We start from the raw sequence: 27,878 nt of genomic DNA on the forward strand, positions 1-27,878 counted from the left end.
TAGCAACAAGTGCCAACCAAGGCTTCCTTATCCCCAGTGCCACTCCTGTAAGGGAGAGCTCCGCCCAGAAGGCCAGCAACATTCCTCAAAAGAGCCATTGGCGCATGGGGACCTTTCATGGAGGTTGGGGCGAAAGAGCAGCTTTCTGTTGAGTAACTGCACATGCAAGGTTTCAGATCACCACTGTGATCAGATATCCGCCAGATGGAGAGTTGATGATTTTACTAGGTTTAATTCTCGCCCGCAATTTGTAGCCCTAATACAGCGGATGGCATTTGCAAGTTAATTTTTTTTATTAAATCGTTCTATGGGTAAAATGAAAGTGAGTAAACGGAAAGTTGGTGATTTTTAGTAGCAGTGTTCAAGACGGAACAGGGTGTCCTGAAGATGTAGACGCAGCGTGGCAGGTTTCAGGTCTTTAAAAATGGAATGTTGAGTGAGGGAAGTCTGCATTCGGGGATCAGTCTATAGGTTTCCACCTCATCTTATGAAACTGGCAAGAATGCCTTCCAAACAGTATGCACTTTTGTTTTCTAAAATGATTTCACTTTTACTTAAATACTTCTTTATTTGTTAGCTTTCTTTTAAAATGAGTGAGTTTTTATATCCGTGCCTTAGACTGGCGTTGCTTTTCCAAAAGACACTTCATGGAGGCAGACTGAAACGGGTTCTCAATCTACTCAATCTATAAAATTTGAGCCCTGCCCAAAATATTAAAATTTATTTCTTCCCCCTTGTATATAGATCCATACTGCATGCTACAGTAATCTGCAATGGCGTAAATATTTGTAAGAATGAGTAAAGTGGACACACTCATGCAGGATGGATTCATGCAGGAGCATTGTATCCCCAAGCATATCAAATTACCACAGGAGATACAAGAATATAGTTTTAAAAGGTACTATGAATCTACTGTTTTGCTGGTGTGTGGGTCTTGTGATTAAACCAAAAAAAAACAAAACTCCACACCGTGTGCTCTTCAGACTCAGTGCATAACATGTGCAGGGGTATTTCTGAATAAATACACCTCCACATACTAATTGTGTACTTCCTTTGTTCACTCTCAGTTTAGAATACATTATTCTTCCTTATGCTCCTTTGGATAGAAACTGGCATTCATTGAGGCTTCTGTTTAAAACTCTGACTCAGTATGTTATTTTAAAAGAAACAGTAGTCATCAGAAATGTGATTATTAGGTCATTCTTTTATTCATGATCAGTTCTAGAGACCAAAACTGGTAGTAAAATTTGCATTTTCATATGACGAGTATCGAGGGGGAAAGCCACTGCATTTCTGCCTCGAGAACAGCAATTGCGACCTGTTCTCCTCGTCCTGTATGTTGGTTAAAATGCGCTGCCTTCAGTGGGGATTGAAAGCCACATGTTCCCATGGGACTCCTCCGTTTCTCTTTTATCTCACTGCGCAGGGGATTTTGCTTCCACCTTTGATAGATACAGGAGTGGACACCTGCAGTACGTTTCAACCATTTGGCTGATAAAACTGCAGTTACATACGTTAGGTGTGCTCTTCCTAAATTATTATAAGATATCTAATCACATACATGTGATATTACTCATAGGGGATTATCAAATTATTTTTGTTTCCTTTTTCATTTTGTACTCTGCAAAGTTAACAAGCACTTCTTAGATACATTCCATAGGTCACCATATCTAGTTCTTCCATATATGGAGTTACATTATTATTTACCAGGAGCACTTCAGACATAAAAAGCAAAAGCCAAACTCATTGCTGTGGAGTCTATACTGACTCATGGGGGCTCTAGGGATACAGATCAGCAGGGTACAACTGTCCTTTGGATTTTCCAAGACTGGAGCAGAGAGCCCACTCTTTCCCTGGCAGAGTGACTGTTTCAAACTGCCGAACTTGCGGGTCCCAGCCCAATGGATAGCCACTACCCCGCTATAATTCAGCACTGACTCCATGGCAGTGAGTGAGAAAGTCCAGTTCAGAGATAGATTATATTAATTGTGGAAGTCCCACATAGATCTAGAAGAGAGTTCCTCAGAGGAGCATGGCTCTAAAGATTGTAGGGAAACATTTGACTTGTTGATTTTGCAAGCTGTCATCCACCTCCCTGGTGAGCTAAAAAAATGATTTTTTGCTTGATTTCATTCTTGAGTCCCTCTCCAAGGGAGAGGTGAGTTTGTCGAAAGCCTCACATTGGATTTGAACCCCTCAAAAGAAAGATTGTGTTCTGCTTCCCCTGGTGTTGCTTTCGCAGGGTGTTCTGCTTCCCCTGGCATTGCTTCCGCAGGGTGATTTTGCACAGAAGTATTCAGTACTTGTGGAATAAGTGAGTGTGTATGTATGGATTGTGATAAGAGTTGTATGAACCCCTAATAAAATGATTACAAGAAATTTTAAAAAGAATAGATGAGTGTACTGTTTTATTGGTTCTATATGCCAAGTTGGGGTACAGAAAGATAACTCACCCCATCTACCTCTTCCTCTTAGCCTCAGGATAAACACTTGGTCTCGTCAGTTCATTACTACCAGGAAAACTAGGGATCAGATTGTTTAAAGCAACTTCTCTCTGTAGCACAGAAGAAAGCACCGTGTACCCGCCAACAGGCATTCTCAAGGGGCCCTGGTGGAGCTGCCAGTTTGCCAGAGTCAGGAGCTCAATCCCAGTTTTGTTCTTCTCATATCACCATCAAAGTTAGCACAATTCCTTTGGTCTTGACTTTCCCTAGATATTTGGCAGTATCACTTTTGTATCATACCATGCACCCCGGCTGCTCTTGGCCACTACACTGGCGTTTTGCTGTGTTGTTGCGTCTCCTTCTTTGGTTTTTCCTAGCTGATACAAGGTGGGGTTTTCCAAGCTGATAGGAGAGCTCTGGTGTCCTCTCTCCCTATCAGCTCTATTCACCAGTCTTCTGTTCATTTTTGATAGTGTCTAAAAGTGCCCGACCACACATTTTCAATCCAGTTCCAAACATCATGCCCAGGCTTGCTGTCTCAACTTGCTTGGAGTGGATAGCTTCTAAACCCTTTATTTTATTTCAATGTTTAGATACTTAATTTTTAACAGTTCTCAGCTGTGATATGTATGGTAATTTAACACGATGATCACAATCATTCAAATAGTGCAAAGTCTTTGCTCCAATAACTTAACCCTGAATATTTTATTTAAAATCATACTCCATCATCCACTTAACAAATAGAATCCTATGGTTTAGAGCAGTGGTTCTTAACCGTCCCAATGCCATGACCCTTTCACATAGGTCCTCATGTTGTGGTGAACTCCCCCCCGCCCCCGCCCAACCATAAAATTATTTTTGTTGCTACTTCATAACTGTAGTTCCACAACTTTTATGAATCAGAGGACCCCTGTGAAAGGGCTGTTTGACCCCCATAGGGGTCATGACCCACAGTTTGAGAACCGCTGGTTTAAATGGAAGTGTATAAAGCAAATTCTTTTCCAATTCAGAGAGTTATACACAGACCATTCTGTGACATTGTCTGCAATTCCCACAGTGGGTCCACACATTTTCCATTCCAGCCTTAGATTGCTCATTTTTCGTTTGCCTGTTTGCCTGCTCCCCTCTGCTCTTCTTAATTTTGACTTTGGGGAAAATCTGCCATTTTGATCTCAGATGGTTGATTGCTCTAAAGAGCATTTTTCTTTCAGGTGCTGTTTGTTGTTTAATTTATTATTTATTGTGATTTAGTCCATATAATCATTCCATAATTTAATCACGCCCAGCAGAATTGTGCAATTGCTACCACAGTCAGTTTCCAAACATTTTTTTTTCTACATGGACCTCGATATCTCCTCTGTGTTCTCTTCCTGAGGGTGAGTGCTTATTCTTTTAGGTTATTATCCCTTGGGAGTTCATAAAAGTGCCATGCCAGTCCAAAGTTGAATCATGTCAAGCAGAATTGTTCTGTTACTTCCATAATCAGTTTCCAAACATGTTCTCCCTGGACTCCTTGAGGCCATATCCCTTTTACAGCCCCCTCCACTGAGGAGAACCCCCCACACCCCGCCAAAAAAAACCAACAACAAACCAACTCCCAAACAACAGACTTTTTTCAACCTGCTATCTCTATAGGTTCATCACTTCTGGGTTTCAGATGTTTATTGCTTAATTCTGAGGTCTATCTTTTATATGGCTGAAAGGTGGTTTCTGGGAATGACGTCACTGGTAACTCAGAAGAGTACTTCAGGATCATACTTTCAGGGGGTTCCACAAATTCATTCAGATCAGTAATTCTGATATGTTTTTATTGATTGGAATATTACTCTACTATTTTCTTCCACTTTTTCTAGTGCTTTCTATTGCGATCGCAGTCAAAGTGACGAGTGCTAGTAGCTGGGCACCATGTGGTTCTCCTCGTCTCAGATTCGTAGAGGGTGTCATTGCTGTGGCTCATTTGTCCTTTAGATGAATTTCTTTATCAATTCTTGGTTTCCTTCTCTCCTATTTACTCTGGATGGAAAGAGACCAATATCTGTTACTTAGGTGGCTGCTCACCAGTAACTAAGACCCTAGTCACTATTCGCCAAAGTAGAATGTAGGACATTGCCTTTGTGACCTATGTTCTTTACAGTTGACCTTGGTGTCCCCAAGCTATCTAGTCTTCGAGCCCAATAGTTCAGGTCTGGGTGGTGTTTAAGTATAGCTAAGGTGTTTCAGGATGGATTGCTCTTTGATATATATGAGTATGTTTGCAGCATGTGTGTAGGATACCCACTCCTATCCCTCCATATGCATGTGACTGTACTCCCACATACCTCCTACCCTTAATCAACTTGCATAACTATGTATCCAGTTGTACATTACTATTTGCTTTTACCATTGCTTTTACTGTTGTGTACAGCATAGTATTTACCATTGTTGCCTTTTACTTTTGTTTACCTTTCAGTATCTATCTTTGCCTTGCTTTTGCTGTGTTGATTTTCTCATGTTGTGTATTATTTTTCTCTTAACCAAAGTTAGCATGTGTCTTCTATCTAGTCAGTGATTTTCCTCTCGCAGTCCTTCTAAATCTTCTAATGAGAATATATTGAAAATTCTGAGAAAGCAACGCCTAATGGCTCTTCAAATTACAAAGTAAATTTTATTCCTGTCTATTTGGGTTTTCTTTCTTCTTTTTAATCATTTTATTAGGGGCTCATACAACTCTTATCACAATCCATACATACATCAATTGTGTAAAGCACATTTGTACATTCATTTCTGTCATCATTCTCAAAACATTTGCTCTCCACCTAAGCCTCTGGCATCAGCTCCTCATTTTTCCCCTCCCTCCCCGCTTCCCCCCCACTCATTAACCCTTGATAAATTATATATTATTATTTTGTCATATTTTGTCCTGTCCAACATCTCCCTTCACTGACTTTTCTATTGTCTGTCCCCCAGGGAGGGGGTCACATGTAGATCCTTGTAATCACTTCCCCCTTTCCAACCCACCCTCCCTCTATTCCCCCAGTATTGCCACTCACCCCATTGGTCCTGAAGGGATCATCCGCCCTGGATTGCCTGTGTTTCTAGTTCCTATTCGGACCAGTGTACATCCTCTGGTCTAGCCAGGCTTGCAAGATAGAATTGGGATCATGATAGTGGGTGTGCGTGTGTGGGGAGGGGGATTTAGGAACTAGAGGAAAGTTTTATTTTTCATAGTTGCTACATGGCACACTGACTGGCTTGTCTCCTCCCTGAGACCCTTCTGTAAGGGAATCTCCAGTGGCCTACAAATGGACTTTGGTTCTCCACCCTGGACTACCCCACCTCATTCACTATGGTAAGATTTTTGTTCTGATGATGCCTGATACCTAATCCCTTCGACACTTCGTGATCACACAGACTGGTGTGCTTCTTCCATGTGGGCTTTGTTGCTTCTGAGCTAGATGGCCGCTTGTTGACCTTCGAGCTTTTCAGACCCCAGATGCTATATCTTTTGATAGCCGACCACCATCAACTTTCTTCGCCACATTTGATTATGCACCCATTTGTCTTCAGCAATCATATCATGGAGGTGAGCACACAATGATATTATTTTTTGTTCTTTGCTGCCTGATAACTGTTCCCTTTGGCACCTCGTGATCACATAGGCTGGTGTGCTTCTTCCATGTGGGATTTGTTGCTTCCGAGCTAGATGGCCCTTTGTTTACCTTCCAATCTTTAAGACCCCAGATTCTATATCTTTTGATAGCCAGGCACCATCAGCTTTCTTCACCACATTTGCTTATTCAACCACTTTGTCTTCAGCAATTGTGTCAGGAAGGTGAGCATCATAGAATGCCAATATAATATAAGAAAGTATTCTTGCATTGAGGGAGTACTTGATTGGAGGCCCAGTGTCCATCTGCTATCTTAATACTAAACATATAAATGTATGCACATAGATCTATTTCCCCATCCTCATATGTGAATATATTTGCATGTGTACATGTGTTTATCTAGACCTCTATACCCTTTGCATCCCAGCTCTTTCCTCTATTTCCCTTGACTCTCCTCCTGTCCCACTATCATGCTCAGTCCTCAACAGGGTTTCAGCAATTCCTCTTGGCTACATTACCCTTGATCATCCCCTACCAGGCCTCCCACACCCTCCTCATCACTGATTTGGATCACTTCTTGTTCCCGTGTCCCTGTGTTTGTTAACACCACTTCCTTTCACCCCCCCCCCACTTCCCCTTCTCCCATCCCCCCCTGGAACTGTCGGTCCCGTTGTTTTCTCCTCCAGATTGTTCATTCAGCCTATCTTATTTAAACACACCTGCAGATATAATAACATGCACAAAAACATGACAGAGCAAAACCAAACAACAATACACAACAAAATAACAACAAAAAAGCCAATGACAAGAAACAAAACACGACAAGAAAGAAAAGCTTGTAATTAGTTCAAGAATTGTTTGTTGACCTGTAGGAGTGTTTTCCAGTCCAGTCTGTTGGGGCACCAAGCCCTGGCCCCAAAGTCCACCTTCAGCATTCCCTGAGAACCTCACCGCTCCCTTCTCTTGCTGTTCTGTTGCACTCCCTTAGTGTTTTGTCTTGGTGTGGCGCTTTGTCTCCAATGTTGTCCCCTGTAGGGCTATGGGTCAGTGAGGGGCATCATGTCTCACAGTGGGCCTGGCCATGTGGTCCCTTGAGGTTTTCATGTAAACTGGTGTTCCCGCATTTAATGGTCATGCTTTGGTAACAGGAAGTACCTGATAAAGCAGTGGATTTTGTCTTTGGGAGCATTGCTCAGTACCCTGAAGATCAGCAGAGCTCATGAGTGATAGGAAGAACATATGTGAAGATGGTGACTTAGAGAAGAGATCATAATTAAGGATGCTGACTTGGGTTTAGTGCATTTCAAGTATGATATGCTTTCACACATTTAAGAGGAGGCTTCAAAGGTCTCATGGAAAAATGGAATAAAAAGTTCATGGAATTTTGCCATGAACTTTGGAAGTCCCTCCCTATTTATGCCTCCAGCCTAAAAAACACCCTGTGTGCTGAGTATTTTTCAGAAGAGAAACCGAAATACCAGGTGATTGGGGGACTTGCCTCCGGCTTTATGAGGAAAAGAGAATATTCCTGTTTCTTGACTCCATAATGGTCTTACCACATGGGAAGGCAGATGGACGGAAGCAGGAAGGCGAGGACAGCAGCAAGGAGGAAGGGCAAAACAAGAACATCAGTGAGGACTGTAGAGCAAGCAGAGTGGTCCCTGGACCTGGTACTGCCTGTACACATCTGGTGCATACCCTCTTGCAAATGACGTTTTCCTTTGAAGTGTTTTCAAATAGACCTTTCTGTACACCTCTTCACATTCACTGAACTTGTCTTTCAAAGTAATTCCCCAAACATGAGGGGTTTTTTGTAATGCTGTTAAAAAAGAGGAAGTGTGAACTCAAACTTTTGAGTGAGCAGTGGAGGGAATTGTGCTTCTGGCTGTTTAAGAACGTTGCTCAATCTGAACATTGAAAATATGCAGCGAGGTGCCTAATGGAAATAGAGTTCAGCTGACAAAACAGACATTAGAATGCCCTGTTACAAGATGACTAATGGTGCTGCTCTCTGTCACGGACACACACGTTTGTTGCCACTGACATTGGGACAATATTTTTAGTTACTGGAAAGAATCATTCTGGCTGAGCAAATATTTGTTGACGGGTGTTTGGTCCCAAATTTCCTTTGCTAAAGCAGTCTTCTTGAACCTGAACGTGCTAGGAAATGGAGGGAAGGAAAGAAGAGGAGACTGGAGTTGGAGGACAGAAGACAAGTGTTCTACGAAGACAGCTGGAGCTTTGAGGTCAAGGAGAAGGACTTGGCAGAGCAGGGATAGCAACTCCAGTGATGGTGGGTCTTGATTCCCATGACAGTCTGGCTGCTTTCACATCCCGGCTCTTCCTTACACATTCTGTTATCACACAGCCTACAACATCCGCTGTAACATTTTCATTAGGATACCATAGTAAGACAAAATGAACCATCGATCTGAGTTTTAATATTTTGACTAGTTCCTAGGGAGGTAATTGGAAATTTAGGGGAGAACAAGGAGATCAAAATAATTGAGAACATTGAACTATGTTATCCTTTTACCATGGGCTTTATTATTGCTTTATTGTTAGTCCCACTATAATTATTCTGTCTCCTGTTTTCAATCAGCATTATTAATTTATAATAATAAATAATATTATATATGTCATATTATTATATACTATTACAAATATGGTAATTTTGCCAATGACCAATTATCCAATTATTTATTCCTGTTAAGCACTAAGCACAAAAAATTTTAAATATATAATTAAAAAAAGCACTAAGCACTGGCCTAAGGGCTTTATATATAATGTATACCATATTTTCCTGCAAATAGCTCTCCCAGCATATAATGCATATAGGAAACCAGTCTATGAGATAATTTGCATAAAATATGGGAGTTTTCACACAAACAGCCTAGCTCTGGATAACAGTGTGCATGTTATAGGGGAGGAAGCCCTCCAGGGAGGTTTCAGCTCGCCAAGGTCCATATGAGAGGCAGGAAGTACCCATGAAACTCAGTGGCATTGTGAGAGTTGGTGTCACCTAGTCAGTGTGGCAGTTCATGGTGTCACCCTTACCCCTAATGAGACTCTTCTTGTTACCAACTACAGAGAGTCCTTCATGATTTTTCGGAGCTCTGGTGGTGTAGTGGTTCGATAATGGGCTGCTAACCTTGGCATCCAAAGTTCAAACCCATCCAGAGGTTCATTAGAACAACGAGGCTTTCTACTCCCATAAGGATTTACAGTCCCAGAAACTCATCTTGTTTAACTCATTCTTCTATAAGGTCGCATTCACTTGATGGCAATGTCTATTCTAATTTTAATCATTGAATTGAATGTGATTATAGATAGTGAATTACTTAAATGTAATGTATCTTGGATTTTATGAATACTAAAAATAGTATTTTGTAAAATATTTTAGCAGTGATTTATACCATTACTAGTTACATTATTAATTGAACAGAAACCTTAAAACAATTTTTCATTTCCTTTAATTACTACTTCATTCTTCAAAAAATCTATCAATATAGATTTATAAATACTACTTATGAAAATACTTTCACTAAAATATCAGAAAATACTACAAATTTGGCAACAATAAAAAGCCAGAAGCAATAGAAGCAATAGTGAATGCATGTAATGGCTGCCACTGAAACTGTGTGATTTGAAATGTCCTTGTAATTGGGTCATAGTGTCATCTCTGAACTAAACACATTAGAAAGTTCAAAAGGTAAAATAAGCATAGGACTTTAATCTTACAGGTGTAGTGATACATGTCAACATGACTTGACAAAAGTTGTCTGTTGTTTAACTGCAAGGATATTTAGGTAAAAAAATAAAATTCTACTGAAACACTGCCCCAACATTTTATAGACAACCATTTGATGTTACCCCCTCACAGAGTCATGGCATGCAATCTGCAAGCCTGCACCCTTGCAGTGAATTCACTACTAAAATTCCAATCCAGGCCTGCAGTTTCTCCCTGCAGCCCTCTAGTTCCCTCTCCTCCATAAGTGATGTCCCAGCCTGGGCATTGGCTCGCTGACCACGAGGTCTGGAATTGAATCCAAGAGTCTGTAATTGAATCCAAGAGTACCTCTAAATCTGTAGGGAATGGTTCTGCATTGTGCTATAGGAGTCAGAATTGACTCAATGGCAATGGATTTGCTTTTGTGGGGCCACTTATACCAAGAGGAGAGATGTAAGACATTTAAAATCAGAATACAGTAAGCACATTTAGCTTTGGAAGGTGTGTTCTTGTACTTGAAAATGTCTTTATGATATGGTGTATACTCGAATAATTTCCCCCAAATTATGAAGCTTCTTGAAATTTCCTGGTTTTAACAATTCTGAGGCAATTTCCCGACTTCATGTTAAACTCTTTGCTATCTGCTGTTTGCCTTCATACTGACCTGTGAAACAGAAGGGATTTTTTTTTCATTTCTGTTCGCTTTCATCTCTGGGTTATATTTTGCCTTGAGTTAGGGTGAAAGCCCTTATTTAATGGAGATAGCTTTGGGGGACTAGGGAGAGACTATTCCATAGGTACAGCCAGGATGAGATGGGTTTGAGCAGCCCCATGGTCTGCCTTCAGTCTCAGGAACACAGATATATGGATACATGTTGAATATCCTGGCTTCTAGAATCAAAAGGAGGAGTACAAACCCCTACTAGGATTCCGTTTGTGTTTAGAGTATGACTTTTCACATCATAATAGACATTTTAGCTAATGCTGTGTCACAAATTAAATTTATTGCCATAATGTCATTTGAGTAGAATGTTTGTAGCTGTGTTTTTTTGGGGCTCATATAGTTCATTCTATATTGCATTGATTTCCAGCACACCGCAGCCCAGCTGCAGAGCAAAATGTAGAAAGGAGATAGTATTTAGCGGAGTCCTCCAATTTTAGCTTTTGTGTGATTATAAAAACTGTCCTCTTCTAGAGTAACCCCCCATCGAGCCAGACTCCACCTATCACCTTTCTCTTGCAGGTGATTGGAATAGCCACTGTTTTCCAGGATTGCTGAGGAAGGGCTTCTGTTACCTCTCCTGCTCTTGACTTTCAAGGACAGCGGATTGTATGACTCCTTCTTCTGCTTTAGTAGCCCCCTGTCCCTTGCAGTGAGGAGCCTCCTCATCCACACTCTTGTGCTGTGCACCCTTTCTCTGAGGCTGTAGAAAATTGGCCCAGAAAATATTCGCTCCTGGATGCCCAAGTTTCAGAAGTTGTCCTCATTTTCTTTTGTATTATGTACTTTCATGAAATAGAGTTATAATGCCTCCTTTATATTGATCTGATAGCAGGCATCTTGTGCTACATATCTTACTTTGCTCTTTTTGTGCCCAACCTTTTCCATTTACCCTATCCCACCCTGTGCACTTAGCTGCGTCAGCATTAACACTTATCTCACTCTAAGTCTTTATGAATATTGTCGAATTTATGAGGTGATTTGTGGCATATTGTCTCCTGATATATGTATGTTTCATTTAAATTAACTTTCCTTATGGCTTAAATATCCAGTAATTTCATTAAAGAAGGAATTCTTCCAGAAAGTGTGATTTTTCTCTTCACATGACTCTAAAAGCCAAATGAGTTTACATGGAATCTGGGTTTAATGAACTCGGCATCAATCTGGTTAAGAAATACAAACTTGCTGGTATATTATTAAATTAGTGCACTGTTTATTGGTAAATCAGTGTTACATTGACACTGAAGGGAAAGAAAAGTTAATTGGAAGCTGCTCGGATCAGGGATTCTGTCTTTTCCATAGTGTTTTTTTTTCCTTCGTCCTTCTTTATAAGTAAGAGCCTGAAAGCTTTCTTTGTCTGAGACTGGATTTTTCTGAAGAAGTAAAGCCAGAAAGGTGTATACACTGAAATTTATCTTGAGGAAATACTCAGAGGACTGTACAGACTGACCTGTGCCAAGTCCACGGGTCAGTGGTCAGGCTGTAGGCCCCACCTGACTCACATTGCTCCAAGTGCTAGCAAACGAGGCAGGTCAGACTCCGGCATCAGAGGCTGAGGACTCTCTGGATCTGCAGAGAATCTGTCAAACCACGGTTTAAGTGCAGACCACCAGAGGTCAGATGATGGCAAACCAGATGAGGATTAAAATTCAGCAAAAAGGAGGAGAGCTTTGCCAGAACTTTAATTTATATTGGAAGCAGGAAACTCTACCTCCATTCCCATTCCTTAAAGTAATTCTCTTTCAGTCGATTGACTGCTCAGATCAGAGCTCATTGTGGATGATTACATATTTTCCATGGGAGCTGGCTACGTCATAACTGCTCAAACACTGGGAGTAATGACCCAGCCAACAGTCCTTAGCATTAATTCTGCCTCTTAAATGGGTTAGATTCAAGTGTAGACCAAGAGTCCCCTTTAATCTCCTTCTTTCTCCTCCTCCATTAGCTTTATTATAAAGGCTATGGTACCATCTTTACAAACTTTAACCTATGTATTTATTCATTCTTCATCTACATAATTCATAAATGTTTTCTCATATTTGATTATCACAAGAAGTTCAGTGAGTTCTGGGTGATGTGTTATGTCCTCCTTGGGTGCCCTCATTTAGAATGACCTTGAGGGACTGAAACTTTGAGTCTTCACTAATACTTTTTTTTAGAAACTCGGTAGTTTGTTCCTTTCAGGTGTAGTTTCACTCGCTAGGTTGCAGGGCCCTTGAAGTAGGAACAATTTTACACATTCTTATTTCTTAGTGCAATGCTAAGTATCCAGTACATATTGTTAGCATGATTAGACCTCGCATTAGTGACATATCAGATCAAGCAAATGGGTTGAGCATCATGCCATACTGCGCAAGATGAGGTTCCTATTATGGTTATATCTGAATCCGAGCTCTCTCAATACTAGCATGTTTTGTTTAGAATAGAAACTTTTGGTTTCTGATTTGGACACACTTATGATAGTGGATATTTGTTAAAGGAGCCCTGAGCTGCTGACTGAAAGGTCAGTGGTTCTAAGGCACCACTGATTCTACAGGTGAGAAGAACTGGAAACATGCTTCTATAAATATTACAGCCTAGGGATTCCTTAGGGGGGCAGGTCTACTTAGTAATGTAGGTTCGTTATCAATTAAACTCTTAGGAGCAGTTCGACCCTGTCCTTTGGGGACAGCATCCAGTCAATGGCAGCGTGTTTGGGATTTTGTTGTGCTTGTTATTTTTGGAGTATCTAAACTAAAATAGTCTGTGTAAATTTCATTTTTTTAAAGTGTGTATAAAGCTGTGTACATGTATAAAACAAATTTGCTACCCTTGAATTTTTCCCTGCTGACTAAAATTCTGAACTTATTTCAGAGAATGTGTTAATTTAATTAGAGAATTTCTACAATATTTGTTCTCATTATGAGTTTTAGTCTTATTCCACTAATCTTCACTCCTCACTTGCGCCTCTGCTATTAGGAGCAGAATGTCAGCAGTATCATTATTTAAAAAGTGCTTATTTTACCTAAAGTAAATCAGTAGTTTGCATTTTCAGTCAGTCAGGTAACCCTTGTTTAAAATTGAGGCAATATTCAGTTTCCCTAAGGGAATCTATATTTTGCACCCTCCAAAACAGTTTCTTGAATTGAAACAACCTGAGAAAATATTTAAAATATTTTTCTTCCTTGTCTCTCTAATGCATCAATTCACATTTCCTTTCAGCACTTTTGGAAGACTACTAAGCGGGGCTTTTTTTGTTGTTTGTAAATGGTGGCTGTAGCATAGCACTAGTAGTCAAGTTATTGGACTTCTAAAGATACAGAAATCTGTAAAATCTTGTACATCATTAAGATGTACCGTCACGTCAATAGTGTCTTTCTCTTTGGTTATCCTGGAAGCTGCAAGGCCTTTGTTTATAACATTTCTAGAAAGTATGTATCTCTATTTATTTATAAATGTTTACAACATGTATTCAAGGATTTCCTTATTAATATGCAGGTATAAAAATTTATGCATGCACACACATACAAACACAAAAGGGCTTCAAAAGTTTGGTGAAAAAAATGGAATTGAAAGACAATGAAAAGTTTCTATGAATTTTTGGAAGTCCCATTTCATGTATGCATGTGTGCATGCACATACATATACTTTAGCCTAGGTGCCAATGCTTAACTAAGAATAAGACAATTGACAAAATAAAGATTATATATTGATTCTCTCATTTTAAAAAAGATGTGTTTTTTCCCCCTGACAAACTGCGTTAGTGTATGAAGACCCGGGGCGAATGGTAGATGACAGCACTTACGCATGTGGAGGGAAATGGGTTAGCATGCTGGTTGACAGAGGAGGGGCCAACATGAAAACTGAAGAATGATTGGGATGATTTTTTTGCTTTTACTGAATGGCCATCACCAATGTTTTTGCCAACCTGTGTTATGTTGTAAAACTCTATTATTGTCTTCATCTAACATTTAATCTATTTACAGTATAGTTTTTGCCAACTTCTGCCAATCTGTTGCCCAGTCCAGAGGAATATAATGTGATTTGGTTTTAATCTTTCTTCTCACGTTGACCCATACGATTGAAACTGAATACATATGGGTGCATTTTTAGGATTGGCATTAACACATAGTTACACAGTCCAGCGTTTCGTTTCGGTTCTTCAGTTCACATTTCTCTTGACTGTACATTTACAGTCTGTCCAGTTGAGCCCTTACAAGGAAAGGCATCCTTTTATGTCAGTATCGAAGTAGAGTGAGGTATCGTGGTGAGAGGAAACACCTCCTTTTCATTCAAGGCCAGTCCTGGGTCCATGTTTTCATTCATTTTATTCTGGTTCCCCTTTCATTACCAGCATATCTTGACAGATAATCATTCCTGGAACTTCTTATGATGAACACAATTGTCGTTGAGAGTGGCAGCCTTTGATCTATTAGTGTGTTTAAAGGATCGTGGGTTCTAGTTATTCAACTTTGGGCAGGGTAGAGAGAAATCCCCATCATGTGTCCTTCCAGAGTTCACACATTGAAGACATGGAGAAGATGTTTGTGACACCATCTTGATTATGCTTCAGGATGCTATAAACTCTATGCAGAGGTATGGAAGAAAATTCGATGTAGTTTAGCAAAGGTTATCTACTGCCTCAGGTGTATTCTCAGGGCTATTAACATCAGGAGGCCTGCATGGCTTCAACTCCTGAAGCTACTGTCCCTGGTCATATATTGTAACTGACAAGTGTGAAATGCAGTTAGAAGCCCATAGCGCCAGGAGCAATGCCACATTTCAGTTGGGCGGAAGTCCTGACCACACAGGCCACCTCCTAGACCCGTTGCGCTGGGTGAACCCAGCTGTGGCTCCTTCTTATGTCTGGAGGCTCACACAACGTAAAAAGCCTTCCCTTTGGGGTGGCTGCTAGGGTTCGTTCTGTTCAGGACTCTAGGTAGGTAGAGCAAAGATAACATAATCATTAAGTGTTCTAGGAATCCACTTCATGGCTCACTCAAAGGTTTTCGTGGGGTGTTTTCTTTCTGAAATGATGGCCGGAAAATGCCTTATTGGAGCCAAAAGAAGAAGTCTCCCTTCTTCAATGAGTGGGAACCCTGAGTGGCTTTCTGGGGGAGTTTTACGCCTGGCTTCCCAGGCATGCTGCCTGCTGTTGTTTTTGCCTTGAGTCAGGGACTTTCTTGGTCAAGAAAGGCAACAGTCAAGGTGAGTGGTCCGGTAAGAGAGCCATTTTGATGGACAGGAACACGTGTGCAATGGTGGACTGAGAGGGAGAAGAACTGAGTGTTTCCATTTTGAAAGCCCGAAACACCATTCGCAGGATTCCTTCTCCAATAATGTAAACACCCATAGCTTTTCGTGGTGCCTGCATTCCAATCGCACTTTCTCCTCCCCTGTGCTTCTTTCTACAATCACCTCTCCAGCTCCACAGCGGTGCATGCGTTGGTTTAAACACCAGAGGCCCTGCACACAAACGAGATTGGAGGGCAAGGCAGATATTAAAGTGCACTGAAGCTATTGTCGGTTACCGTTGCACATGAAGTCAGTTCGTGAAAACTCTAATTTCTCTCTATTTTAAAGTGCTTCTATGTAGGCGGAAGAGCCCAAACAACGGTGGAAAAAATGAGGCTGGGTGCGGATACCATAGCACTTTGTGAAAGAGATGCACAATCTGAGGGTTCCATAGGTAACAGATGTGCTTTTATGAAAGGAGGACAAGCTATGAGGTTGGGCCTGAATTCTAAACCACGATGATTTAGAGGTGATTGAAAGAGAGAGCAATGTGAGGGCACATTGGAAATGTGTCTTTCAAAGAGAAAAAAATATATACTAATCGGTTTCATAAAGTATAGGACTAAAACCATGTGTTTTCTTCAGAGATGGGTGAGGGGGAATGTTGACAGTGTGAGCTATGACAAAATAATAATGTATAAATTATCAAGGGTTCATGGGGGAGGGGGAAGCAGGGAGGGTGAAAAGATGAGGAGCTGATGCCAAGTGCTTCCATGGAGAGCAAGTGCTTTGAGAATGATGATGGCAACGAATGTACAAATGTGCTTGACACAATGGATGGATGGATGGATTGTGATAAGAGCTGTATGAGCCCCCAATAAAATGATTTTTAAAAATGCTGTATCACAACAAGGCTGGTCCTTATGAGACAACCCTAGGTCAGTACTGAGAAGGGGAGGTTGATTTTTCTTGCCTCCCTCCCTTCTCGTCCTCCTTATATCAACAAACCTTACATCGTTGTGAATGAATTAATAACCACGAGGAAATGATTGTGGTGTCTATCCATCAGCTCCCAAATAACGAAAGGGATGCTAGGCCAATCTGGGACATGAAAAGCTGTTTCAAATTCCAGATTTTTTAGGCCTTAATAGCTCCAAATCTTTATCTGTAATTGGGGAGAAGGGTACCGCTGTGAATGGTAAATGGATGAAGACACATGCTGTCGGTGAAGCGCTTCCTAAACTGGAAGCAGCTTTGCAAGACTTAGGGACTTTCCCTGCGTGCAGGGCGCAGGCAGGCACTAAACTCGGAGTTGTGCACTTCCAGGCTGGGGAGTCTTTTGTCTTTGTGTGGTTGTCACTAATTGCCATGGAACTGCTTGCGACTCGTAGGGGTGCGGCAGAATGCAGCATTGGCCCGCCCGGGCCATCTTCATGACTGGGGTGTGCCGCAAAGTGGATAGGCTTGTCTCTTGATCGGCCCCCACACTTTGCTGTGAAGTCCATTATAAATGTTACTGTCTTTACATTTCCTTCCTGAAAACTTTTGAACATTGGGCAGTGAAAGCACGCTTCCTCAGTGAAAGGCTGCTAGCCCAGTTGGAAGTGAGTTGTAGTAGTTTTTCATCCAAGTGTTTCAGATGTCGATGGTAAGTCTTCTGACTTTTCAAGCTTATTACTCTCTTAGTTCTCATCAGCACTGGAATCTTGGACTTTTAGCTAAATGAACTAAAATTAAATTCTCACCTCTAGAGTTTGTCAGCTCTACAAAGCTGGACTGAACAGTCCCTGATAGATTTCCATTTATTCTCCTATAGCATAGTAATAAAACTAATGCTAAGTTGTATGTTAATATAAAATCTGAGATATGGTACATTCAAGGAAGGAAATGGTCTTTCCAGGAAAGAAGTCTAAAGGTAGTGGTCTCTAATGTACTTCATAATAAAAAAATTGGGAATTGATAAAGATAAAGACATATTAATCTTCCAACATTTCGTAAACTGTCAAGTGTGATATTTTTTTACTAGAAATGCTAAAAAATATCTCAGTACATTTTACAGATCATTATTGTGCGTAACTGTGCCCGTGGAGTAGCTGACACGCTGCAGTGCTTATGCTGGTGTAACGTAATAAACTATCTTCCATGGGAGGGGGAAAGGCTTTCTCAATCCTTTGTAAAAATTCTTCTCAATTAGCAAAACTGGGTTCACGGCTGTTTTCAGCAAATATCCTTGAATTAGCACAAGTTTTTGAAGCGTCTTTTTTCAACCTTGCTTGTCTTCCTACCAACGGAAATTAAATCCACTGCCCTCGATCAATTCCTATTCATAGCAATCAATAGTGTTTCTGAAGCTTTGTAAATCTTTAGGGATATGACAGCCTCACCTTTCTCCCAAGGAGTAGCTTGTGGGTTTAAACCACTGACCTTGCAGTTAGTTCTCTAGCACTTACCCAGCAGTATTGCCAGGGCTCCTTTGCTGCTCTCTATACAGCAGAGTAATGGATAACATGTAGTAATTATCCTAAGTGCTACGCAGTAGAGGATGCGTATGTGCTCCAAAGTCAGGCGGAGATTAATTTCAATATTTGGCCAGGTTATCCTCTAGTAGGCAATATCCTAAAGTTTTAATTAGTAATGGTGTTAAGACCTACCTTTCTCCACTTCGCTCTACACACTGAGTCCTCAGAGTATTTCCCTCTAACTTAGGGTCCTCAAATACCATACTAACAACAATAACAGTGAAAACAGCACTTAAACCCAAGCGTCATCAGGTTGCTTCTGACTCATGCTTACACTAAACAGGGCTTTCAAGGCTGTAAATGTCGACGTTTGCAGCCCCACAGCCTCATCTTTCCCCTGCAAAGCAGCTGATGATTTTGAACTGGTCTTTCAGTCAGCAGCCCAGTGCTTACCTGCCAGCACCCCAGAACTCCTCCGAACAAGAGTTAGGACTATCAGAACAGTGGGGTAAGGGAGATAGCGGACAGTGTAAGGCATGACATCATCATAATAATTTATAAAGTATCAAGGGTTCATGAGGGAGAGGGCAGCGGGGAGGAAGGGCAAAAATGAGGAGCCAATACCAAGGGCTGAAGTAGAAAGCAAATGTTTTGAGACCAATGAGGGCAGCACATGTATAAATGTGCTTGACCTACAATGGATGGATGTATATGTATGGGTTGTGATAAGAGTCATCTGAGCCCACAATGAAATGGCTATATATATATATCCATTCCCTAAAAAACAAAAATTGTGGCATCATACTTTCTTCTAGAATACTTGTTGAAAATGTTGCTCACCAAGCATTTAAGTCGCATAGCATTTATCAATTGCCTGTCGGATAGCAAGCTGGATATGAAGAAAGACGGACGTGGTCTCAGAATGCTACCTTATTATGTGTATCTTTTCTCGCTTTGTTCTGCCCATACGGCTAGGTTTTCCAACAATGAAGAATCATACTTTTAGCTCACAAATGAATGTGAACGATGAACAGGAAAAGTCTTCTAGGCCCTGGAGATACAGAGACAATTAAAATGTGATTCATATAATAAATGGAGATATAATCCAGTTGGGAAGACGGTCATAGGCATACCTAGAAGCAATGCAAGGCCAACGCGAAGTGCCCTAAGAAAACTGTGAACGCAGAGTGATGGGGACATGGGGGTGAGAGCAGCTGAGTTTGGGCCTGAAGGGTCATTGCAAATTTCACAGAGGTGGTAGATTTGGGTTAGAATTTGAGGTATGGCTATGATTCCATACCAAAATGGAAAGAAGCTAACAGACAAGAGAAAAGACATGGCATTCTGGAACTTGGTGTCACTGTGAAGGGCCAGCAAGGGGCTACTGCCGTTAGTTATATCATGAGTTGTAGACTGAGGTGCGCACTTGAGTGCCCAGATTGCAATGCTCTAGCTGTGTCACCTTGTGCAGGCTGTTGCCATGTACAGAGGGAGCAGGCGGTGGTTTGGGCTGACTTTGGAACGTGGCGGAGGTGAACTCTTATGCTACCAGTTTGGACATCTTTATTCAAAAAAACAAAAAAAGAAAAGACTAAAAAAGCCTGGCTTGGTGTCAGGTACCAGCAGACGCTTCATAAACTTCTGTCAACTGTGTAATCGGAGCTCTCGGTCTGAGTGCTGGCGCAATCTCGGCTCTCCCGCGGAGCTGCTTTCTTTCCTCAAGTGCCCTGTTAAAAGCTCATCTGGCCACGCTCCCTTTAGGGCTCTCATAAAAGATGGGTTTTATGAAGTTATAGTCGTCGTGCTTAGAAAACATCCATCTGGTTGTGGAGGGTTTTGCTCCAGAGTCTTAAGTAGAGTGAAGTCCGTATTAGAGAAGCAGAACCCTTTGCTTTGTTTTACCAAATAAAACCGACCCGAGAAAGAGCACGGCTCATTTACCTTTGTGTTCTCAGTGTTGAACACATAATAGGTGTTCAATAAAGCTTTGTTGAACTGATATGCTTATGAAACTTAGCAGGCATCTGGAATGTGAACATGTCTTCCATTCTATGGATGAATCTTAAGCATTGGTTTTATCAAAAGAGATATTAAACACATGGTTCTTTAGCTAAAATTGTACCTTTGTCGAATCAACTCATATCGTACTCCGAGGAATGGTCCAGCTTATCCTTTTGCATTGAAAATTCATTTTGTCAAATATTTCCTTAAAGGAGTATTATTTTATGTGATTTTGGCATGTTAAATTTTAGATAAGCCTTTATTCTGGCAATAGTTATAAAAGCTTAATGAATTTGTATTAACATGCTGTTTTTATTTTTACAATTGAAATAATTAGGTTTGAATTTGTTGTTTTCTCAATATTTGTTAGTATCTGAAATAATTATCTACGGGGAGATGATATGTATTTTAGGATTCTAGATAGTATCAAATATTTTCATCAAAAAAGCAATGGCGATAAAAATTTTACTCTGTGTGTCACTGTGATTCCCATGTGTCACAATAGTAGAACAGGTAATATTTTTAACCATTGCGGTTTGTTTTAATTACTTTATGCTTAATGTTAAAGTATTTTAAAGAGAATATATCAGCAGTGTGCTATTATGTTCTGTGTCCCATTCTCACTCACGCGTGATATATTGAGCTTTCCCTCGGCAAGGGCACTTATTGTACCAGGAGCTTTGAAAGACTGGAAAAACTGCCACATGTTTCGAAGTCAATGCCATTCAGTGTCAAAGAGATAAAGAACATCAAACAAAAGTGGTCTGATCTCTGTTGCAGTGAGGGGAATGCCAGGTCATTTACACCCTAATCATGAGGACAGAAAACTGCTCAGTAATGTCCAGATTAAATCAGATGAAGAAGTCCAAAAGAAACGAAGATAATGGGACTTTCTATCTCCTCTTGTGACAGTGGCAGGGTAACCTGAAGGCAAAAAGTGCATCTTGCATAGACAGGATCTAAATCCCCACCTGCTCTCTTATGCCTCCAATAATGAGAGATATTAATACAAAAGTTTTCCTGTTGTGTTAAAAAGCATCATTTACGAGTAAATTCCATGTGTTGTATTGGATCAAGTATTTTATTCTCATGATCTTGAAGTAGAATTTTTGCAAAGGGGAAAAACGTGCCTTTGTTTTTATCCCCTCTCGCTGACGAATCTTCTCGAGCCTTCCTAGTAGCACTAACCACCGCAAGTACGCGCCATTCTTTTGATGGTCACTTCCCACACTTTATTTACTTGGTAACAGTAGCAATAATAAAGTCTGGTTTTAGCTGTTGGTGGGAGCGCCATATCTGAGGTAGCACTGGAGAAAATATTATAACCACATCCAGGGAGGCTGTAGTGCTCCGAGGCAGACTAATAAGACGCTCATGGACAATTAAGCTCAAAAGGAGAAACACATGCCTCTGGAGCTGGGCTGCCAAAGAATCAACATTTGGCATGCTCAGGCCTGGGGCCCAGGCAGCTCCAAGCTGAGTCAATCTGTCTCCACCCATGGGTTATCTCCTGGAGAGAGATTAAACTGGCTTATTTGAAGACTGCTCTGTAACCAGAGATATTCATCACACAGAAAATATATGTACAATCTCTACTCTTAGTTCAGAGGGCTTTTTATTTAGATTAATTTACCTGATAGAAACAAAATACTACTCTGTGGAGATAACCCACAGTAGGCAAGCCAGTGATTCTGACTCATAAGAACACAATGAGAAATAACTAGTGGTGCTTTCTTTAAAAAGAGTAGACTTCAACGTAAGCTTTTCCTAATGCCATTTAAAAAATAGGAGTGGTTAGAAATTAGATGTTTCATCATATTTAATTTTTTGAATATATTCTGTAAGTCACCATTTTAAACAATTTATTATTGATCCAAAATTTCTAGTGGTGTGTTACAATAGATGTAGAAATTATTATAAATGAAGAAGGTATATTTGTACATATTTCACAAATCTTGAGGAAAAACTGTCCTAAACTCACTGCCATCAAATTGATTCCCATGCATAGCAATCCTAGATAGGGTTCTGAGACTATACATATTTGTAAGGATAGGGAACATCAATGTTCTCTTGCAGAACAGTGGTGCATTTGAATGACCTACCTGGCTTTTAGCAACCTACTCTATCTTGTAATTCCATTTTTACAAATATTTTTAACTCACTTGTGTGTACATGTGTCTCTATGTACACACACACACACACACACATGCACACTCACACACACACACTGCACAGCTACCCCCTTAATGTGACACTGCGTTTCCTGGCACCCAAGGCAAAAAGAAACATGTTCAATTATCTGTCCATTTGGTTTTTCTCTTTCAGTCAAAGACACGTGTTTGTTTGTTTTCTTTAAGATTTAAATTTTGGCAGAGAACATGAAAAATTTCAAAAGGAATTTTCCATATAGGATCTTATAAGGGATGTGATGTGACTCAAACATCAGACCTCTAACACATCGCCTTCTGGTTGATTTCAGCTGATAGACGCTAAAAACCAGGGTAAATTCTGTTTCTCAGACACCTGTGTAGAAGGCATGACTGTGCAGGATACAAGTGGAAGCTATAAACTCCTTTTTTGGAGAACTTGGGAGGGGGAGGTCATCCAGCTTCATTTCTAATTCTACTATGCTTATTTTTAGAAAATAACAGAGAGCATCAGTGATTTTTGAAGTCATTTTAGCTCTTTCATGAATTTCCAGATTGTATTGATTACATCACTCAATTTTACCCTTAGAATATATTAAATACTGAGCTTGTTTGTTCCATGAAACTCATACATGTGAAAAATACATAAATAATATGAATTTATACATTATAATGTAAATTTAGGAATTTCCGTATTCTCATGATTAGACTAAGAATCATATTGTATTTTACAAGTTGTCTATTCTGGGGAAAATGATACATTTATTAGACTTTTTGTTGTGGCACACAATTGTAAAGTAGATCATTAAAAGGATAATTTAATAGCATTAATTTCATGTGCAAGCAGCAGAACACAATTCAGCAATTACATTTAGTTCCAAAAGTTAGATATTGAAAATATGAATATACTTTAATGAAAAAAGAAAGTCTAATTCTGTACCACAACGAATTTTTCCTAATATAGAAAGTGATTCATGGGTCTCAGCGGCTAATACAGGACTGGGTTCCTGCTCCTGGTAGGGTGCATTTTGAGGTTTTCCTTTTCAATCTAACTAAGTATGATTTCAATACATGGCAAAAGCTCCTTATTGAGTTGTAAAATAAAGCAAAATTTCTATTTCATCTAAGTCTTGATGGAATGGGTACGAGGTTAAATATCTATTTAAAAGTGTTGATTTCCAATATTTCATATGCAGATCTTACTGTTCACATTAACACAAATCAATTTGAAAGCATGAATGCATTCTTCCCACATAGTTTTCCAAATATCTTTTTTTTTAGATAGCTAGTGTCCCCTGACTCACCTGAGAGCTCCATCACATATTATTCAGTCTTTACTTCTCTACTTACTACTCTCCTAAGTGGAAAAACATGAAAAAGAATCCCCTGCCCCCAAATATATAAGCTTCATAATTATTTTCTTGAATATGTTGTTTCCCAGCCAACCTTCACTCGTTGGGAAGCCTGAACACTGTCACACCCCTCAATCCATTTAGCCCGGCTGCCTTATTTCATGAGAACTCAGAGGCAAGACCAATTTTCCATGACTTCAGCAGGACAGGACTTGATTGTTGTTATCTTAGACATTTCGTGTAGTTACTATGCAGTCAACCATATCAACATCTCCTCTTTCATATTCAAAAAAGTAGATATATATATATCAGTATCTCCATTTTTCCTGTTCATTGTTGGCATTCTTTCTGCTGACCATTTCATTTGCTCTCATTTCCTCAACTCTCATCTCAATAATTAATTATTAATTAAAGCTTAACGACAAGTTTGACTTGTCTACATTTTTTTCCACCTGGATAATCTATTATCACTTAAATGCATTATATCCAAATTAATTAACTTTTCCCACCTTTAAATCCTTCTCATGCCTTATGCTCTGTTTTATCTCACACCATCACTATCTTCATGACACTAAGTTCAAAAACACAGAGTCATTTGTCTCTTCATTTGTCATATTTCCACAATGTTGCACAGGTTTTCAGATTCGTCCTCTCTTCCTTTCTGACTTGTATCTTCAACCAACATATATTTTTAAATCATCTTATTGGAGGTTTGTACAACTCTTATCACAATCCACCCATCCATCCATCCATCCATCCATCCATCCATCCATCCATCCATCCATCAATCCATCCATCCATCCATCCATCCATCCATGTGTCAAGCACATTTGTACATATGTTGCCATCATCATTCTCAAAACATTTGCCTTCTACTTGAGTCCTTGGTATCAGCTCCTCATTTCCCCCCTCCCCCCATACCCCATCCATCACAAACCCTTGATAATTTATAAATTATTATTATTTTGTCATGTCTTATACTGTCCGATGTCTCCCATTGCCCACTTTTCTGTTGTCCGTCCTTCAGGGAGGGGGTTATCTTTACAATTGGTACCCCCTTTTATCCCAACTTCCCTTCACCCTCCTGGTATCACCACTCTCACCACTGGTTCTGAGGGGTTCATCTGTCCTGGATTACCTGTGTTTCCAGTTGTTATCTGTACCAGTGCACATCCTCTGGTCTAGCTGTATTTGTAAGGTAGAATTGGGATCATGATAGTGGGTGGGGAGGAAGTATATAGAAAATGGACGAAAATTGTATATTTCACCATTGCTATACTGCACCCTGACTGGCTCATCTCCTCCCTGAGATCCCTCCATAAGGGGATGTCCATTTGCCCACAAATGGGCTTTGGGTCCCTATTCCACACTCCACCTCATTCACAATGATTTGATTTTTTTCCCCTTGTTGCCTGATCCCTGATCCCATCGACACTTCCTGATCACATAGGCTGGTGTGCTTCTTCCATGTGGGCTTTGTTGCTTCTGAGCTAGATGGCCGCTTGTTTATCTTCAAGCATTTAAGACCCCAGGTGCTATTTTTTTTTATACCTGGGCACCATCGGCTTTCTTCACCACATTTGCTATGCACCCGCTTTGTCTTCAGCGATTTTGTCAGTAAGGTGGGTATCATGGAATGCCAGGTAAAGAGAACAAAGTTGAGGCCCAATGTCCACCTGCTACCTTAATCCTAAACCTATACATATATGCACATAGATCTATTACCCCATTGTCTTACATAAGGATATTTACATGTATACATAACTGTATTTCGACCTCTATAAATGCCCTTTGCTTCCTGTTCTTTCCTCTATTTCCTTTTACTTTCCTCTTGTCCCACTATCATGCTAAGCCTTCATTTGGGTTTCAATAATTCCTCTTGGTTACATTGCCCTTGATTAAGCCCTACCAGGCCTCTAAGACCCTTTCACTATCGATTTTGGATTGCTTGTTGTTTTCCTGTCCCTGGGTTTGTTAATACCCACTTCCTTTCCCATGACTCCCTATCTCCCATGTCCCCCCAGAATAGTCTGTCCCATTTTTTTTCTCCTCCAGATTATTTATCCCACCTATCTTATCTAGATATACCTGCAGAGATAATAATATACACAAAAAGCAAGACAGAGCAAAACAAGAACAACAAAAGAACAAGGACAGATGAAAGAAAAGCCTGTAGAGTTCAAGGTCTGTTTCTTGACCTTGAGGAGTATTTTCTGGTTGAATCTGATGTGGTGCCACACCCTGGCCCCAGAGTCTATTTTTGGTACTCCCTCAGGACTTCCTTGCTCTGCTCCCCTTACTGCTCTGTTGCACGCCCTTCGTGTTTTGCCTAGGTGTGTGGGGTCAAATCAGGCTCAATTCCCACGCTGTGGCTCCAGTGTTGTCCCTTCTAGGGTTATGGGTCAGTGAGGGATGTTGTGTCTCGTAGTGGGGACGGCCATATAATCCTCTATGCTTTGGTTGCGCTCAGCAGGGATATCGTCCTCAAGGCTTAGTGGGTCAGGATGTGCTCCACTTTCCCTTCCTCCACCTTCATTTGCTCCTGTGTGCTCTGATCAGACATGTCCCTCTCCTTGAGCTGTAGCTTCAGTGTTGTCCTCTGAAGTAAAATCTTCTGTGGGGGAGAATGGGCTGTCCACATAGTTGGGATTGGGACTGGCCCTTCAGTTCCCTGCTTCATGCCGGTATGTTGCATTCACATCTTGGGGCATAGGGTTGACGTCTGGTCCCTCTTTTCCTGTGGAGATATAAACAGTACCCTCCCCTTGGGTGGGTTAGTGCCCTGTGCCCCCACTACCCATGTCTTTTTTCCCTCTCTCTTTCTTCCCTCTGCTTTTTAGTTGGTTACTATATGTATCCCTTGATTTGGTCTGGCCCCTGCCATACTGCTTGTCCATCACCCTGGACAGTTTGTATACAGCAGGTTTTTCTCTTTGCACTTTTGAAAATTTTTTAAGCTTACCTCAGTGGACTCATGTTGTACCTGTCTTTATGTTCTTGACTTACTTCACTTAGAATAATTTCCTCCAATTTTTCCCATGAGGCAATGTGCTTTATGTGTTCATCAATGCTTTGTGAGGATGCGTAGTACTCCATTGTATGTATGTACCACAGCTTTTAAATCCATTCGTCTGTGGATGGAAATTTTGGTTCTTTCCAACTCCTTGCAATTGTGCACTGTGCTGCGATGAACATTGAAGCACAGATATCTGGCCGTGGTTTGTTTCTTGCCTCTTCTGAATATATGTCCAGTAGGGGGTTTACTGGGTCATATGGTAGCTCAATATCCATCTGTTTTAGATATCGCCAGATCAGTTTCCATAGTGACTGTACATACCTACAAATCCACCAGCAGTGATGAGAGTTCCTACCTCACCAGAGCCCCTGCAACACTGGTTGCTTTCTAATTTTTTGAATTGGGTTATCTTTGAGGGTGTTATGTGGTATCTTATTGTTGAGATTTATTATAAATATTTTACATTTATTTATTTATTATAAACAATAAGGTGGTATCTTACTGCTTTAATTTACATTTCTATTATGGCTAATGATTGGGAATATTTTCTCATTCATATACTTATTGGCCATTCAGATTCTGTCCCTGTGAAACTTCTGTTCAAGTCCTTTGTCCCCCTCCTCAGTGGCAATTAGTTTATTTTTCCTTTTGTAAGCTAGCAGAATACTGTAGATGTTGGTAATAAGGTCTTTGTCTGATGTGTCATTGCTAAAGATGTTTTCCCAGTCTGTGGGCTCTCTTATTACTCTCTTGGCGAATTCTTTTGATGTACACAGGTGTTTTATCTTCAGTATATCCCATTTGTCAATTTGTGCCTCCTCTGTGTTTGTGTTCTTCCGTATTTCTGATAGCCTGTGTATTCCTTGAACCACCTTTCTGGGTTTGTCCCAATTCCCTCATTGATGGTCCTAATAGTCTGGGTTTTACCTTGAGGTCTGAGATCCAACTTGAGTTTATTCTTGTGCATGGATTGAGAGAAGGGCCTTGCTTCATTTTTCTGCAGGTAGCTATCCACTTTTTTCAGCACCAATTGTTGAAGAGGGCATCCGCTTTCTGTTTGATTTTTTTTTTAACTCTGATCAAAGTTCATTTGTCTGTATGCTGATGATTTCATTTCTGGATTTTAAGTTCTTTTTCATTCGTTTGAGTATATGTCATTGTACCAGTACCATGAGGTTTTGACCACTGTGGCTGAATAATATGTGCT

This window comes from Tenrec ecaudatus, chromosome 8, assembly GCF_050624435.1.
Source record: "Tenrec ecaudatus isolate mTenEca1 chromosome 8, mTenEca1.hap1, whole genome shotgun sequence".
NCBI lineage: Eukaryota > Metazoa > Chordata > Mammalia > Afrosoricida > Tenrecidae > Tenrec > Tenrec ecaudatus.